Source organism: Mauremys reevesii, linkage group 11 (assembly GCF_016161935.1).
Source record: "Mauremys reevesii isolate NIE-2019 linkage group 11, ASM1616193v1, whole genome shotgun sequence".
Lineage (NCBI taxonomy): Eukaryota > Metazoa > Chordata > Testudines > Geoemydidae > Mauremys > Mauremys reevesii.
The window spans coordinates 13,091,209-13,110,243 of record NC_052633.1 but is presented as its reverse complement, the minus strand read 5'-3'; the positions used below and the strand labels follow the sequence as shown (position 1 = coordinate 13,110,243).

Below are 19,035 nucleotides of genomic sequence, written 5' to 3'. Positions count from 1 at the left end.
AAGAGAGCAGGGGGAGTCATTCCCTGGATCTTGAGGAGGGAGGTGGACTGGCTACCTTGCATGCAATGGGGAGCAGGCAGAGACCCAGGGAGCTAAAGGCAGCTCCTGGCAGGCTGCATGGACCTGCAGACTGAGGCCCTGACACAAGAGTGGCGGGGGGGCTGGAGCCACCGAAGGAAGTGGCTAGACCGTGGACTGTAGTTTGCCACTGAAGGGAGTGGCCAGAAAGTAGACTGCAGGTCCGCCTAGAAGGGGGGAACATAGAGTGTGGCACAGTCGGAGGGCAGTGTCACTGAATAGGATGCTGCAGTCCTGGGAGTGACGTGCGTCCAGGAACAGCGGTGACAGCAGGCGAGACACTACCAGAAGAGGGCACAGCGCTAATTCATGGCAGAGTTAACTCAATGACTGGCACATGTGTCTGAACACCTGGGTTAGCCTTGCCCAAGTGTGAGCAGCCACATTACAAAGCCATGCCTGAGTTCTTATTATTTATATCCTGGCACCTAGGAGCCCTAATTATGGACCAGTACCCCACTGTGTTATGTGCAGGGGCGGCTCCAGGCCTCAGCACGCCAAGCATGTGCTTGGGGCGGCAAGCCACGGGGGGCACTCTGCCGGTCGCCACGAGGACGGCAGGCAGGTTGCCTTCGGCAGCATGCCTGCAGAGGGTCCGCTGGTCCCGCAGCTTCAGCGGACCTCCCACAGGCGTACCGCCAAATCCACGGGACCGGGGACCTCCCGCAGGCAAGCCGCCAAAGGCAGCCTGCCTGCCGTGCTTGAGACGGCAAAATACCTAGAACTGCCCCTGGTTATGTGCTGTACAATCCCAAAACAAAAAGACATGGTACCGGACCCAAGGAGCTTACCATCTAAGGGTAATACAATACAGACAGACGCACCCTGTCCTTACTGATGCCACACTCATCTGGGTCAGTTTTTAGGACTTCTGAGATCATACCCTTGGCTCTTTGTCTTAATGATTGTATCTTAATGAATTGTGGAAGAACTTGTCTGTCCTTTTTGGGCGCATGGGGGGGGAATCACGGGGAAGGACTGAAGGCCTATATGCACATGACTGATTTACCTGTGACCTCACTGCAAAGTGGGCATGTGACGAGCCCAAGTGAAAGCCTCACTTGGGTTTTAGCCGATACCCCCATATGGGCCAACTAGCCCAGGTGAACATATCATTAAACATGGGTGAGAGTTTTTGTGTGTTGGCAACAGGCAAACAAGTGCCTGGGTTAACTCTGCGGTGAAGACAGACCCCTAAGTAGGCAGGTGCCAAGCTATTTAAATAGACTGCTTTTTCTCATCATGTCACCCTTGTGCTCGGTGGAGGGACTTGAGCGGATTTCCATGTGTCAAATGGAGGGGGGCATTCTTCAGGAAGGAGCTTGGGCCCAAAACAGCCCACAGCTGAGGACGTTGAAGACATGCTGCAAAGCCTGTCTACTCTCCCAGGTCTTGGAGTACAATGGTGAGGCTGGGTGAATTGGAGGACTGAAGGGTATTCTTGGACAGAAATCTTACACTATTGGAAATGAAGTGAAATTGCTGGATTTATAACTTATTAAAGACTGTGTTTTAACTATTTCTCATGGGCACACAAGATAGCTACTTTACAAAACATTCTAGACAAACTGAAATATCAAAATAAAAGTCATTCCTATTTTATTCAAATTCCAATAACTCTAAACCAAGTCAAAAAGCTACAGAACTCTTGCTTTCTTTTTAAAGTTACTTCATTTAGAAAGTGCACAGATGTCTCCTGACATAGTTCTCCAATAGAAGGGAAATTCACCTTGGGAAGAGGATCAATATTGATTTTTCCATTTCAAGCAAAACATGTTACTTTCACTGCCAACAATTGTCAATGCTAAAGGAAGATGTGAATAACTTTGCATACTTCAGCTGTGTAGTTATTTCTTTCTGCTGCATCCACTCTGGATTCAGCTTTCAAAATGAAATCGCTTGGGTCACATTTAGGTGGGATGAAGCACAACTGGGAATTGCTCTCAGCTCATGCAATGCAAGTGATGATTCAGCAGTTCAATAACTAGTTTGCCTCAGTGGAGAGCTGACATTCAAAGGACAACTAACTACCACAGCTGTGCAGTTTGGGGGTAACGTATTAAATCAAGTGCAGTGAGGATTCCTAAACTACACAGGGTTCTTTCAGAAAAGACTGTAATGAAATATATCAGTTATTTCAAACAAAAAACAAACAATTTAAATGAACCATTCTGTAAAGTGCTGTTTACTTCAGCAATATCAAAATTATATTCAGCAGAAAATATGCAAAAAAAAATAGTTACCTATTATTTTGTAACGAAAAGCAGGTCATTCGCATGTATGTTCATTAGTTAATTCTCGTAAGCAAATCTTTTAGACCTGCTGAGTTTTATTTCTATCTGTAAATCTCTGTATCTCTACCTGTATCTCAGTGATATCTCTATCACTATATGGTTACCTGCGGCCCATTGGCACTACTGCAATCAACCAATCCTGAAAACTGTTGAGGTTCTGTTGAAAGCCTTAACAGATAAATTTTAGTAGGAGGTTCTAGCCTCAGTGAATGGGGGAACCTTTCTCCAAATGGCAGTTAAAACCATTCTCATTCCTTGGGGCATTTAAAAAGCTTTCTCCTTGTTCAGTGAGGCCAGCACCTGTCAGCAAAACATGAGACGTAACTTTCTATAAACAATGGGGACTTGGGAACCTCTTCAGTACCCAGCAGAAGTTGGAGCAGTTAAAATCTCCCGTTCCCTCCCCTCCCCCCGAGAATAGTATCCCGCGATAGTTAAACTCCTCAGTTGTTAGACCATTTTTTTTTCATTCTTTCTTTCAGACCTGCTGAGATGAGGAGGAGCAAGAATAGCCATAAACCTACAAAAACATGGAAAACCTCATTAGACCCACTCAGTATTGGCAGAGTTAAGAGTATATTTGTGTACGCCCAGATTAGTTCATACTGGGTATGAAAACATTGGATCAAGAACACGAGACAAACATTAAATAAATAATATGACTTACATGCATATAGCACCTTTTATCCTGAAGGATCCATAAATGTTCCACAAGCTTAGGCCCTAAGCCTAAACTTGGCAAGATATTTAAGCATATGCCTAACTTTAAGCATCCATATAAACTCACTGAAGTCAATGGGATCATTACACACACTTCCATCATGCTTTTTGTATTGTGTTCTTATTTGTTTATAGCTAGTGGGAGCTGTCCTTTTTAGGGTGTGGCAGACAGAGTATGTTTGAGACTGAGGAACACATGGAAATTTTGCCTATATAAAGCTCCCAAAAGGTCACAACTTGAATTAATAAATTTAGCTCTGTTAAGCCTAAGGAAGTACAAGGGAATACTACCGATCCTGGGATAACACATTAATTAGCATAGATAAAACTGCCACCACAGAATCCATCAGGACTTCCATTCACTTCAGTATGGCCAGAATTCTACCCAATTTGTTTTAAATATTATTAGGATATTACTTTGTTATACCAATCTGGCTAATTTAGGTAATCGTGAATGCCCACAGATAAGCCCTGCCTTTTGCTATTCATGTACTGCTGCTTCCTTAGTATGCAACTCAGCACAGGCAGTAGATAGCACAAGCCTTTTCTTATCAGTTCAGAGTAAGACAGTGCAGTTCTAGTAAACTCAATCTGTATCTCTATTAATTGAAAGCTGCCTTCGTTCAAAGACATGTGCAGGTGTCTTTATGACCCTGGGAACAAAGAAGTCAGCTATAGCAACGTCTGGCAAAAACTGATGCTCCTTACTTGAGTTTACAATAATCCAGGATATTGCGAGTGTTTCTCGAGTCACGCTGTGCTTCTTGTCACCGAATCGCCCAGTGCAACCAATAACGAATGTCTCTCTTTTGTAAAAATGTATCCGGATACTGCCTGTATTATACATTTTCTCCTCTAACTTAAATGTCAGAGGATGTGCTCAGGCAGGAAGTGGAGTGGGTGAATGAGGTGCTCTAGGAAACTAACTACTTTGTCTCTGCATATATATAAACTGTGGGAGGAGAACAGAGAATTTGGCTGCCACTGAATAGCAAACAGAAGACGAAAAATTGTGCGCCACATGTAAATATGTGCGATCCAGCTAAAATACCAATCTATTATGGGAGAGGAACTGAGCATTACCGTGCTACTGATTTCTTATCAGTCCTGTGGATAGGAATACTTAGTTAACATAATTCTTCAAATGTTTTGAATTCAATATCTAGAAAACAGGTTTTCTTCTAAACTGGTTAATCTCATGGCAAACACACTTATTGATTTACTGGCAGGCTTTCCCTTTCCCATATTAGATTAAATAAAAGGATGTCTAAAGAAGTTTGATAGATAAACTATTTGATCTATTGTTTACCAGCCTGAGTTTCATTTTTATTACCATTTTAACTGGCAAAATAAAATGTTATTTAGTTTTCCCATCAGCTTCTGAACTTTCATTGCTCCCCTGCCTCACTCTTTTGCATGTCAAGGGCTCACTTTTAAAAGACAAACTTTTTTTTCCTATTACAATAATATAGCTAGTAAGGCAGACACTTAGACTGTGTCAATAATAGTACCCCTTGACATGGTACCTGTCCTAAGAAGCTAACGTTGTTAATGGACAATGTGATCCACAAATCTCCTTGCAGACTGTAAACCTATTGTAAATGTATGCATTCTCTCTAAGCGTGTACCTACTAGAGGTTTTTTTTATTCCAGAAACAGCTTTTGGCCATATTAATATTACTCTCATTTTTAACTAAAATCCAAATAAGGGACACTTGGATTTGTCTCCAATCATTTTTTCTAAGGAATGACAGATGATACTGCCTTGCCAAACTGACACAGCCAAGGAGATTAGTGTTATAATCAGGTTACCTTACAGATAGATAGGTAGAGAAGATAGATTCAGGGGTATTTTGTTGCCTGAACAATCCCCAGGTTTAACATTTTCATCTGCTGGATGGGAAGTACCTCCACGGGTTTAATTTCAATTCTCCCACTAAAACTTTTGTTTTTATTTGCTTCTTACAGTTCCTCTTAAGCAAAGACAAAGATGTTTTTTTCCCAAAGGTAGGAAGGCATGGAAGTTTGGTTTGTATGCCCAGTTCTAAAAGGAGATTAGAGACGGTAAACAGGGCACTTCCAGTCACCCTGTCCCATAACACAAGAATAAGAGGGCATTCAGTGAAACTGATAGGGGGCAAAATAGCTGATTAAAAGTCAACGCTTAAAAAAACCACAATTAGCTGGTAGAATGTATTGCCACGATCTAGCAAGTTTACATACTTCTTTACCCCCTTGCCATAGTATCTGACCACCTCACATTTAATCTCTTTATTCTCACAATATCCCTGTGAGGTAGGGAGGTGCTATTATGCCCATTCTACAGACAGGGAACTGAGGCACAGAGAGGCTAAATGACGTGCCCAAGGTCACACAGGAAATTTATGGTACAGCAGGAAACTGAACCCGAATCACCCAAGTCCTACGCTAGTGCCCTACCCACTGGACTCTCCATCCTTCCACAAGACGTCACTGAAGCCAAGAATTTAACAGGATTCCAAATGGGACTGGTCATTTACAAGGATAACAACATCCAGAGTTACAAAAGTAAAGCTGGGTTTTTTAAATTATCCCAGATTAATGGAAGAAATCCCCGCTACCACAGCTGCTGCTGGGAGACACAGATGCAATATCGATGCAACTAAAGAAATCTTGATGAGATTTAGGGAGGGGACAGCATGGTAAGAGTCATGGGATTCAGGGACAATTAGTACGTGGATTCTTTTTGGAGAGCAGCAAAAGATACTTAACTCAGGCAATATCACAAGCGTTACCACCCGAGGCAGAGAATTTTTTGGAGAGAGCCCACTGTTAAAATATTTTGCCGCACTTCACTGAGAGCGATTAATTCATTTAGCTACAGTCATACGTTGTTTTACCTTTAGGTTTTCAGTGTGATGGTTTTCAAATGCAAGCTTCAATATTTTACCACATATCTGGGGGAGGGAGGCTCTAGCTGCTACACAGCCAACTGAACTCCAGTCTTTGCAGCACATTGAGATTGACAGGGGGTGATCCAGTGAGCATGTCCAACCAGCCTGCTGTCAGCAGAGTCGTGGGGCCCACAGAAAGCATTATGAAAAATCCTTGTTTTAATTTACTATTTTGTGGACTCAATTCTTTACATCGGGACATCATACCAAATTAGATGCATATGTATGACTCTTCCAGGTTTCAACACACATGCATCCAAGGGCAGAATTTGGCCCTGGGAGATTTTTCCCCCCTGTATCCCTGCTCCTGCCCTGAAGGGGTAAAAACAGCCCTGGGAGGGGGCTGTGGCTGGAGAAAGCAGCATTAGGCTAGGCAAGGTAAAACTCTGGCTAATTGCGGGAAGTGGCTGCATCTGGGGCCATGCCCCAAACAGACTCAGCTGGCCCTATAAAGGCAGAGAAGCCAGGGGCCGACGGAGCCTCTCTCTAGCTATAGAGGGAGATGGGCCTGGCTGCAGGGAGCTAGACACAAGGTACCTGAGTGAAGCAGGGCTGGGGAAAGGCTGAGGAGCTGGGGAGCTCTAGCCTAGAAAGCCCCAGGCTGTGGCCTAGCATTGGGCCAACAGGTACTGGGGGGGGGGTGCAGAGGGCAGCCCAGGGATAGGCCAAGGCAGCAGGTCCAAACCCAACCTTGCCAGTGATGAGTAGTAGGCTGATACTGCAGTCTGCCCCAAGGCGCAGGGGCTAGACAATGACTGGCAGTAGCCATATACTGAGGCAAGGTGGGGACAGTGGGTGGGGGTTCCCTGGGGAGGGGAGACCCTAAGACTGAGGGGGCTACTGCCAGGGGCAGCACTCCAGGTAAAAGGGCACCGGGTCCAGGGAGGGACACAGGGGCCAGAGGACAGGAGGATCACCAGCCTGCAGAGGGTGCTCTGGAGCTGGAACCAAGCTAATTCCCCAAAGTCACCAGTAGGAGGTGCTGCAGGGGTGAGTCCGCTCATCTACACCCACATATGCTGAACCATCATGCTCAGCATTTAAAAATAAAATGCTCATAAAACTGAATCTCCTATGCTACTATCTAATTAAAATAAGGTGAGCCAATAGGTAAATGATCTCTATTGGCAATGAATGCCAGAGGTGGCTATGCACTGTGTTCCTTCTCCTTATACCACATGCTGCTTCTTTGGCCTATTTCCAATATAATTAGAGCCTTACTGCATCAAAGGACTGATTGGGTTCGTTCAGACTTATTCTCCAGCACTATATATTTTTAACAATTAAAATTGACTTACTGTAGCTATAATATGACTAGACTCCTGATATTATTGGGACTGTCCCAATATTAGGTGCTTTATCTTATATACACAGGTACACCCCCGCCCCCTGCAAAAAAAAGTGTCAGAATTTTTCACACTTGCTGTCTGATCACCCTATATAACTTGCATATGCAGCTTACAGAGAGAGATGGGCATAAGGGGGCGTGGTTTTAACTTTGAAAATTAGTGACCCATTTGGATCTCAGACCCATTTCATACAAACCCGCAGAGTTCAGATAAGAGGTTATGGATGATTTCTAACTGTGGTGCTTTTGTAAAACCATGGGTCCCAACACATGCTTAACCACGGGTCTTATACACATGCTTAACCTGGCACGAGTAGTCCCACTGATTTAAATGGAACTGACTCATGAGCGAGGCGATGTACTTGCAGGATCAGGACCACAGTCAGGTTTTACAAATTCAAATTCAAGGCTGATTTGGATGTTGGTCCCATTTTATTTGAAACACTAAAATCCAGATGCTCCAAGAGAAAATGCATTTACATATAAAGTAGAGGTTTGGGCCTCATCTCTAAATCAGATATTCACATTTTAATTCTGTGATCTTAACTGCATAGTCTTTTTTTGTCTTTTTTTTTAAATATTGGTTAAAAAAAGATAACACCTGTGAGAGAGAGAAGGAGCCACTGAACTTTGCCATCAAGCTAAGAAAGATGCAAGCAGTGAAGCCCCTTGACTCCTATCATGCCCCATTGACTTCAACTGGACTCAATGGAGAGAGCGACCTATGCGCATTTCATTGCAGCATCGGAGTGTAACACATTCTCACCGTCCATAGCTCTTCGGGAGAGTGTGATTTACCAGAAGGTTTTAGAAAGCATGTGGTAATAGGCATAAGAAAATTCACAGCTTACAGCTAGAGGAAAGCTAGGTCCTTAGTTCACCATCCATTTTCTTTATTCTTATTAAGATATATGACAGTAACTTCAGTTTCAATTTTTTGTTTCCCTTTGTTGAATTTATGAGCACATATTTGTATTCATAAAGGTTATACGAAAGTCAGCATTAGAAATGTAAGTCTTTAAGTATTTATGTTAAGGCCTAATCCAAAAGCACCTTCAAGGGAAACGTCTCAGGACTGCCAAACCCACGGCTGTAGATCAAAATCTAATTCACCCCTTTACATGCACTGCCCAACTGCAGAACTGGGAACTGACTACATACTAATATGCCTCATTTTAAGCAGAAACCATTAATTATCAAACTACCCAGCATGTGATGCTCTTATAACACATTCTTGTGCACTATGGGCATATCTGAAACCACTAAACTCATTTCAGGTTAAAAATATAAATTCTTCAGTGATTTCAGAGGTTAAACTCCCTGCTAAACTCACTTCTCATGTGGCATTTCCTTCAGAGGAAATAGAGTTTTCTAGCAAATGATGCCAAGAATTACTCTAAAAGTAACTTAATTATTTCAAGCCTAAAAAACACAACAAATTCCAACTCTATACTTTGAAAGTGTTATATTGAATGAATTCAAATGACCAAAAGATTATTTCATATTAAGCTTAGTTTTGTATTTTTTTCACATAATTAAAAAGCTTATGGCTGAAGATATAGAAAGCACTAAAAATGATGTACATAGAAAGATCTTGCTGAAGTTAATGTAGCATGAAATTATTCAATGGATTGGTTTAAATACTTTGCTGTAAATATACACAGTATAAAGCATGTTTCAATGCACCTTGTTTAACAGCTGAGAATTTATACATATATTCTATTGCCATATGTAGGAATCAAGTATTTACATTTTTGGAAAATTCTTAGGAGTAGTATTTAGCTTCTAGAGTAGCAGCACACATTTTTCATGGACTCTTTTTTTTCTGGTAATTCTCTGAAATCATCTCTTTCAAAATAATGTAAAAAAACTATATGAATAATACATTTAGTCTGAGTAACTCTTCATTTTCCCAGATTTGATTTGTTTAAACGACTAGCTCATCATGACCTTGATTCTTTCAGGGTTATGGGTACTCTACAAATGATTCTCAAAAGATAATTTACAAATTAATCCTAAAGTAGCAAAAATGACCACCGCATAATTTGGGTGACCCTCACCAATGTTTGCACAATTCTTTGCTTAATTCCTTTGAGCCAAACACTACTGCCGGAATGAAAAGCATAGGCTGTGCCATTTTCACAATGTGTAATGTGCATTTTTCCAAATAAAGAGTTTAGTTTAAAAATAAAAAAAACCACTTGGGACAAGAGGGCAAAAGAGAGGCTACCACATATTAACCCTTTCACTGGCGACTCCAGTCGTAGTTTTCTTTTTAATGAGAATGGGAGAGTGACAGCCCTTGAGACTGAAATCTTCTATTAATCAAAAGAACTGGCAAAGCATGGACAGCTAAGGTGAAATACTGGCCCCATGGAAGTTTAAGGAGGGGTTTACCAGAATTTCACCCCTAGTGACTAGGCGTCATTAAACTGCCCTACCAAGTGCATCAACACTGACCTGATGGGATCATAGGGGTAGGTTCTGTTTGGCTCTTGAGGGAGGATGATTTAAAGGGGATGAGCACAGAAGCCTTCACTCTCCTCTTCCGCCCTTTACCCCTGTGACTTATACAGCCCACCTAAGGGGAAGGAAGAATGAAAGTCACTGTGCTAATGAGAGTGCAGACACGGCTATTTCCTGACTGCGGAGGGCATGTTGCACCCTAATGGGAGTAAGGAGGCAACCCAGGGAAGTTTGTCCTTACTTCAGAGAGACTCAAGGTGTGCAGTAGAAAGATCTTCTACAAAAAGAGCGGGGAAGACCAAGCCTGCCTATTAATTTCCTTTTAGCAGAGCATGCTGGGAATAGGAGGAGCGTAGGACTCTCCGTAATTCAGATTCATTTACCTCCAAGTCATGGCAAGAGAGAACAATGTCAGAGGTGGACGTATTGCCTTGAATGCAATAATTTGTTGGCAACGTTTAGGGTAGGGGTTTTCAGTTATTGTTGGGGGTTTTTTTGGTGGGGTGGGAGGGTTGGGAGCCTATTAAGTCTTCTAAGGAGAAAACTGTGAGGAGCTATTAGCATTTTAGCTGCCAAGAACCTTCGGGTTGCACATGTGTCAGTGTAATAAATAATCCTGTGTTTGAAAAGCTATTCTACCTCCATTCTCCTTCAAACCACTGTTTCTGTGGGGGGCAGGGCAGTCTGACTCACTACGGTGGCCAGAGAGAGGCTGGGGACAGGTATGTGTACCTGGTAGTGTGGGCTCCAAACACCACTTTGACCCCTCCTCTCTCCATTGTGTAATAACAGAGCTAATTTTGACTCCATTAGGAGTCTTGTTACATGCTGCAGAGCTGAAATCACTGATACCTAGGTCTAAGCATTAGACCTACAAAAGAGGGGAGGGATAGTTCAGTGGTTTGAGCATTGGCCTGCTAAACCCAGGGCTGTGAGTCCAATCCTTGAGAGGGCCATTCAGAGATCTGGGGCAAAATTCTGTCTAGGGATTGGTCCTGCTCTGAGCAGGGGGTTGGACTAGGTGACCTCCTGAGGTCCCTTCCAAGCCTGATAGTCTATGATTCTAATACATTAGCACTGCCCCTTACTAAGGATTGTGCCTTAAACCTGTGTTCTATAGCATCCTTTAATCCTTGCCTTCTCTACTCAGGATTCCAATGCCGGCGGCATTTCTGATGTGGACAGTAGCTGACTGGGAATTGGAGTGTACCACCAACTCATCTCGCATCAGATACTGAACAAGCATCAGATGACAACAACTTTAGTCAATAAAGATCTGGGCTTACGGTGTGACCTGGCGTAGCTCTGGAGAGTGGTAGCAATAGTTGCCTATAAGTAGGGCATTTATTTAAATGAATGCTGTATCGGGATAAAGGAGATATTTCCTAACCCTTTTGAGAGAGTGCATTTCATCCATAAATACAGCGTACTACTCTTTGAAAGGGTAAAAAGATGTTTTCGAAATGAACAGAAAGATTTGCACAGTAACATTTAAGAGGAATTTAGCAAAGAAAAAAATAATCAAATCCCTATCAAAGTTTCACAATGAAAATCATGCACTGAAGCAAGTGAAAACCAGGGACTGACTTTCCATTTTGTGTTTGTACAGCACCCAACACAATAAGGTCCTGGGTCATGACCAGGGCTCCTTGGCACTATGGCAATACAAATAAATAATAAATACTGATAACGATATTTCAGGCTCTGCTCTTTACAAAATAATTACATAGCTATTGCTTATTGTTGATATGAAATATTTATATGGCCGTTAATTAACACCTAGAGCACTGACTTAAAAAAGAAATGTTCACACTCTTCTCACTGCAGGTTTGTTTAGCCAACCAGGGAAAATACTTATTCACTCTCCTCACACAGTCAGGTGACATTTTTACAGACATCAAGCGATCTGCCATTTTGTTGACACTTTGTATTTGAAGGTGCATCAGTGGTTCTATGGGCAGAAATGTGCTCTCATAATTTGCTTTGAATGTAAGTCATTCAATTCGGGTGAGGATTTGGAATACCAATCAATGTGGAATAAAGTGTATTTTGACAGTAATTATCATAATTTGTTTCCTATCATACATACCCGATGTCAACTGGCTGACAGGGTAGCATACTAATGCTTGCTCCTTGCCATTTTCAATGTGTATTCTTCTTTTGATGTGATCAACTACAAGAGCATTCTAGATAAAGTGAACAACATTTTTAGACTTCAGAGAGAGAAAAGTGTAAAATATAAGATGTAAAATAACAACCCAAACGAAGCTAGTGGAATGTGGGATACATGCTTTAAAGCACCCGTGTGGTAATTTTGAATTATGCCAATGCTGTCAAGGTATTTTTTTTTAAATCTATGGTTTAAATTTACAGTTGATGGCAGCTTGAAATGGAAACCTGTTGACTGTTGTATTCCCCTCCACTCAGCTGTGAACATTTGTTATTTTAGGTATATTCAGATGTGCTGTCTTACTGGCACTGATTTTTCTTTTGGTAAGAAAGAAGCAATGAGGCCTAATCAAATGCCCACTGAAGTCAATAGAAATGTCTCCCCTGACCTCAAAGAGAGAAAAGAAATGCTAAAGTTTGGTGCCACCAGCCAACAAGTGTCTCTTGAAGGACTAGATTCACACCCAGTGGAATAAGAACAGGAGCGACAGATTCAGCAGCAAAACTACTGAGGAAATTCTGACTTGCTGAAGACAAAAATGTAGGTATGTTTTGAGCATGAGGATGCCGTAACTTGAAAATTAACCTAAAATAGTGATGAAGTGATTGGTGTATATGTGAAGAGCACCATGCAACCTGATAATGAATCATTTCATTTCTGGAAGAACAATGGATTGAATATTTGTCATTATTTCTCCATTTGAGATTTTTAAACAGCCATTGCTTACACATAACTTTCAAGAGGAAATGTTGTGGATATGTGCCAGCATGGCTCTTATTTACCATTGAAACATTATACATTTAGTGTAGTGTGAATGTTTTTTTCCCAGTTATCTTTTGAGAGATAATCTTCACCTGAGATCATTATCTGATGCCACTTTGACAATTATAGGATACGCTTCTATTTTGTCAATGATTTCTCAGTAATTATTGATGTGATATTTTCCACAATATATATAAAAGATTAAAAAAAAAGGGCTTCCTTATCCAGATATTTGAAAGGAGTGGTAACACTGTATGAGGTGAGAAACTGTGCCTTGAATAATGGGGAGATGAATTCTGGCAGACCATGCCCACAGGTCCTGAATGTACTGAGCAAAAAGAGACATTGCTCAACAGGAAAATTTTGCCCACATACTTCCAGAAATTTCTCTCGCTCCAAAAAAAAATAAAAAATAAAAATAAAAAAGTGCTTCCCTAACTGATAATCACAGTCTATGTAGCATCATGATGAGCCAGGATCAGATTTTCCCTCTGCTACCAAGGGTAGATAAACCCATTTCTCTATCAGCACAGAACAGAAATGTTTTCCTGCCCGTTTCCTGTCATTACCCACAAAAGGTTGAAAGTACACTCTGAACAGGCCCGATTCAGAGAGAAGAATCAGGCCCAATATATTGCCTGCAACCAGCCTGTCCCACAGAACTTACTTGAGTTAACTTGAAATATCTTATTATGAAAGATCGTAGTGGCAAATCCACTAGTCATTTCTCCTGGGAAGGATTCAACAACGCAAGAATCAAAACTTGCACTGAACTGTACAGTTAAAGCCCTATTCCAGACTCCCTTAGTCTGGAAATTAATATACCCTAACTAAAAATAATGGAACCTAATTCTCCACCTCTTTGCACCCTGTGTAGTCACTTACACATGTGCACGGTGGGTATAAAATGCTACCATTCCGATTTGGGGCATTACACACTCGCAGTGAAGAATACCTGAGGGAAGTATAAAGCAGAGGAAATTCCACTACCGTTTAGGTGTATTAATATGGTCTGAATTTGAGCATTCAAATGTGTATAAGATGTGACACCTCAGGGTGAGTGTTTCATTGCTACCAAAATATGTCATCTTTAGGAGTTATCTTCCTCTAAGTTAAAGGTGGAATAAAGCTGTGGCCACTTACCCAAGAGATTTTAAACTCACGGACCCCTTGCCATTCTCAACTCATATTCAGACAGAGTGAATGTAATTAAAATGTCAACAATAGCCAATGGTTCCCACACAGTGATATGGTATTTCGGACAGAGCTTTATGGTGACAATTAAGAAACTCTGCCTTTTTAATGTAAACCACTGTATAATAAACGTTCCAAACAGCTTTCTCCAAGTGGATTTTGTTAGACTTCAAAAAAAAAAACAAACCCAACAACAGCTCTCATAGTAACTACTGGCATAACTAATGCTTTAGTTCCATCATTTCCCTTCGTACAGAAGTCACCTCATATTGAACTATGGTCTGGAACAGTCAAATTTGGTTAGATAGGAAAAAAAACACTCCTTTTTTCTAATGGCAATTATAATCCTCCTCATTACAATAAAATCTGTTCGGTGATTAAATTTCAAATCTGAAGGTTCATTTTCTCATTTGCAGAGATTTCTTTTCGTTTACGGAAAGGCCTGCTCCCCCTTCCACTGCCCCTCACGCCTTTGAATGTATTCTTGTTTTGCTCTCTTCTCACCCCCCCCCCCCAAATCCCTCTCTTTCAAGTGACATTTGCCAACATTACTCTGATTTAAGACCTTTTATCCAACCCGTTGCCTTTTACTTAACTATATTGCTTCCAAACCCATTGGGAACACTGGGCATTATTCATTAGCATTCAGACTGAAGCTGGCTTTAGGCAACGAGCTACGGCTTCTTCAGGGAATGCTTTGCACCATCAGCTGAAATGCTACGAACAGGTTGCACTAGTAAATGACCTCTAAAAATTGACTCTTCCTAGCCAGTGAATGCCTATTTTCTCAATACTCCTATGCTGTGGCAGAGTGGACCAGTTGTACAGTCACAAAACTTAATGGCACAGATTTATCATAACAAAAAAGGACAATCCAATACTGCATTAAATGGCATAAAGCCAGATAGATGCCTGCCTCATTCCTGAATTTATATCACCATGTAAGGAGAGAGAAGGATAGTCTGTGGTTAAAGCACAAGACTAGAAATTAGAAAATCTAGAATTTATTTCCAATAGCATGGACTTTTTGTGTGTCCTTGGCCAAGTCACTTGACATCCCAATACCTCATTTACCGTAGAGGTAAAATAGGATGGTTCCTGCTTATGGCCCAGGATTGCTGTGATTTTCAGGTTTAGTCAATTAATGCTTGTAAACAGCTTTGATATCCTTGGATAAAAGGGGCTATATTAGTGCAAAGTGTTAGTATTATTTGTAGAATTTACAAAATTCTGTTAACAGCTCAGCAAGGTCACTTAGTCTGACAGCACAGAGAGCAAGAGAGTTAGAAATTAGCATCGTCTAACAAGTTCCCAGCAAACTACATAGCAGCTTTACACTTAAAATAAAGTATCAACACATAAGAAGCATAAATAGCTCTCTTGACAAGGAGAATCATAAATTTCGCTAGGCCAATTCTACTCTGGATTGCTAGCCCTTCTGACTCATGCATCTGCACTCATATGGCCCATGAACTTAAAAAGAAGAAAGTTCTATAATAAAAATATACCTTATATTTAACATGTATTGTGTTTTAAAAATATAGATAGTATTAGTTATGGCTGATATTATGGCAGCGCCAAGAGACCCCAAGCACAGACCAGGGCTCCACTGTGCAAGGTGCTGTACAAACACGTTACTAAAAGACATGCTCTGCCCCAAGGAGCTTACAACCCAAGTAACAATAAATGTGCCTCTTCAGCTCCCTTCCATAGCGAATAAGGGCAATGATCCCAAATCTCTCTCTCTCTCTCTCTCTCTCACACACACACACACCCCTTCTAGATTTTCCTTCTGGATTTTTTCCAAATGTATGGCTGTATTTATTAATCCATTTATTCTGGAATTATAGCTCCAAATCCAGAGGCACACCTTGAATCTTCAGAAGTGCCCGGAGTAGCTTAAATACCACTGGGCTGCTGTGCATGGAGACAAAATCAGTCCACGAATGGGACAATGCATCCTGCTGTTCATTCAGGAGGTCTCTATAGTAGGTCTCCATGAATCAAGATGAAGGAAGGAAGTGGGTGGGTTTGGGACAAGGACAATGTCTTACAGTAGCCAACTTTGTATTTCGAAGATACAGGAAAGACCTCAGATGTCCCAAGTCTTGGCTTCAGCTTCTGGGGGTAAGTGGCTTCTCCTCCTCCATCATACCTGGGAGTTCTCTGTCTCCAGCTCCAGGTGCTGCAAAGAACCAGCACCTCAGGCACTGGGTCAAGTAGCCACTTCAGTTCCTGTTCAGATTCTGCACAGGCACCGGGAGCTGAGTCAGAGGCTACGGTTGCACCTTCTGCTACAGTGCTGTGCTCTGCCAGGTGTGGGGGCTAAAACTGAGGGCTACGAGGCCAAATTTGAGTGGTGTTGCGATCATGTGCACCAGGTCACATTGCAACCAATGGTACTTTGCACAATGAGGTGCCAGAGTACCACTCCGCCCTGGAATTCAGCTTCCAGAGCGACAATTCTGGACTGCTCCAACAGTACCAACAGATAAAAAGGCATCCCACGCTGATTTAGGATGGGATAAGCAATTTTTTATTTAAATAAGGGACACCCCTTATAAAATGGGAGTGTTGACAACCCTAATGATGCTCCCACCCTCCCACCCCCCACACACATAGCAAATCTCCGTGGCCACAACTGTGCATGAAAGAGATTGGACGCCACCTCTGCTGCTCACTCTCTATGTTCACTTGTAGCTGGACACCACCTGGCTCCATGAAGCGACCTTGCTTCCAAGTAGAGAAGTGACGGTTCTGTGCCTCACATTCCCTGTGCAACATTTACATGGGCAAAGATATTTAATGCTAAGGATTGCACCCGTAGTGACAAGTACTTGAAAAAAGAGAAGAAAAACTCTGCATATATCAGGCTTTGCGTGTTTAAGATGAGCCTCTCACAGAAATACTTGCCTGCAACTATTGCTGAGTATTTCTACATTCATGTTTCCAAGCAATTGTAGAGACTTTGGGACAGATTTTCAGAGTGTTCAGCTCCCAACAGCTCTCCTTGAGAACAACACAAGCAGCTAAGCGCTTGTGAAAGTCTGGCCATTTCTTTTAGGTGTCTAAATGGGAGCTGAACACTTCAGAAAATCCGGCCACTTATGTTCTCTGAATATAATAAAAAAAAATGTGTTTCCAGCATTGTCGATATAATGTATTTTCAAATGTTGGAAATCAGTTTATGAATTTTATGTAGGCCATTGAGAACACACACAGCACCTGTACTGGACCAGAGTGGGAATAATAGAAGAGAAAAAACGATATAACATTTAGCAGTTCTCCCGTATTCACTTTGTAATAATGGAAAACAGCATTGTAAAGCTCAGTGTAACAAATCACAGTCCACAATTCATTCTTTTCTTATATAGGTACTTCTTGCCATTTGTCAATATGAGCTTTTAATTCACCATTGAAATAAGGGCCTAAACGCAATAATGGAAATCTACATTTCTTTTCTCTATAAATTCATCCAATCATACTGGTAAGCCATAGAATCCTGTGTCTCTACAGCTATTAAGACAGGAGGTCTAAGTCTCCTCTGATTTAATTACCAGACCATCAAAATTCCTTACAGGCAACAGCAAGTTCTAGTATTGCATGTATTTAGATTTTTAATTTTCTTACAGAATGATGCGCTTCAAACTGGAGCTAGCCCATCTGTTCCCCTCATTTTCACCACGGCATAGTTTCCCAATTTGTCATGTAAACAGCTGAAAATTAATAAGAATTAAGAGCTGCCAATTCCAACAGAGTAAGGGGCTTTCTATGCATATACAACGGTGGCACCAGTTGAACAAAGTTTACTTGAAAAGCAAGTGGCAACAGTGCTTGTTTCTACCGCTCCTGTTTTTCATCTTTAAAACACTTTACAAAACATCAGCTAGTTAATCTTCTGTTGAGGTGGAATAATAATTATAGACTAATCAAGATGTAACAGCAATTACATGGTGCAAAATTTGAAACACTAGTGGGCAAGCCAGTACGAATTTCAGCCCACAATAATTCTTAAAACAGCTCTGAGGTGCCAAGGAGCAAATCATTTTAATTTAGTAAGTGAGGTCAATCCCACTACTACAATATTAATAAAAAAACCAATTTTGGGCTAGATTGTGCCCTGCTGTTCAGCACAACACTGGAAAGAGCGCAGCAAGGAGATCAGGCCAGGGCATATGTTTCCCACACATAGTATTTTCCATACAAGGATTTCAAAGCATTTTACAAACTTTAATGAATTAAGCTCCTCAGCACCTCTGTGAGGTAAATTGATATTACTCAGCTAAACTCATCCCTGCTGTAGAAGGGTGCACTTCCATGTACTTCAATAGAATAGGACCTACTCATTCCAGTGCTGAATTTAGCTCATTATGCCCATTTTACATAGGGGGAAGCTGAGGCCTAATAAGGTTTGTCTCAGAGCTGTGAACAGTTTTCAGAGATCCTGACATGTTCCATGTGATTTAACCACCAGACTATCCTACCTCTGAGGCCAATGCTTCAATCAGAGAAGCCAGCTAAGAATACATCAATACTGATTGTTCTAGAGCTGCAAAAACTTCAAATACTTATCCTGTATTTATTTTCAGATCACTCCTGCAGTCATCTTTTGTACAAAATTACCTTGGTAAATTAATGGGATTCTTGCATGTAAAAAGTGTCATAGTCTTAACTCCATCTCTATTGGAAAAGTGACATCAAGCAGGTTACTTGGTGAATGCAATTACCAGGCATTAGGATATACCATCATGTGCATTTCCAACAGACCATATCCATTGGCCCCTTTGTTTTCTTCAAGGGAATATTGTAGGGTTGCTAACTTTCTACTCACACAAAACCAAACACCCTTGCCCCGCCCCTCCTCTGAGGCCTAACCCCCACCCTGCCCCTTCTTTGAGGCTCTACCCCCACTCACTCCACACGCTCCCCTCGCTCTCCCCACCCTCACTCGCTCATTTTCACCGGGCTGGCTCAGGGGATTAGGGTGTGGGCTCCAGCTGGGGGTGCAGCTCCAGGGCGGGGGACAGGAATGAGAAGTTCACGATGCAGGAGGGGGCTGCAGGCTGAGGC

General features: G+C 41.7%; 1 protein-coding gene and 1 long non-coding RNA gene across 8 annotated transcripts in view; one reads left to right on the top strand and one right to left on the bottom strand.

Annotated features, from left to right (window-relative positions):
- Window positions 1–11,203, top strand: part of LOC120374439 — a 29,775-nt gene extending 18,572 nt beyond the window's left edge. Inside the window, exon 3 of the long non-coding RNA XR_005586098.1 lies at window positions 10,990–11,203. This is a non-coding gene — a long non-coding RNA (uncharacterized LOC120374439). The remainder of the gene's footprint in view (window positions 1–10,989) is intronic.
- The window catches only part of ERBB4 (erb-b2 receptor tyrosine kinase 4), a 1,095,893-nt gene that overhangs the window by 826,757 nt on the left and 250,101 nt on the right, over window positions 1–19,035 (bottom strand). The gene's annotated exons all lie outside the window — the stretch shown is intronic.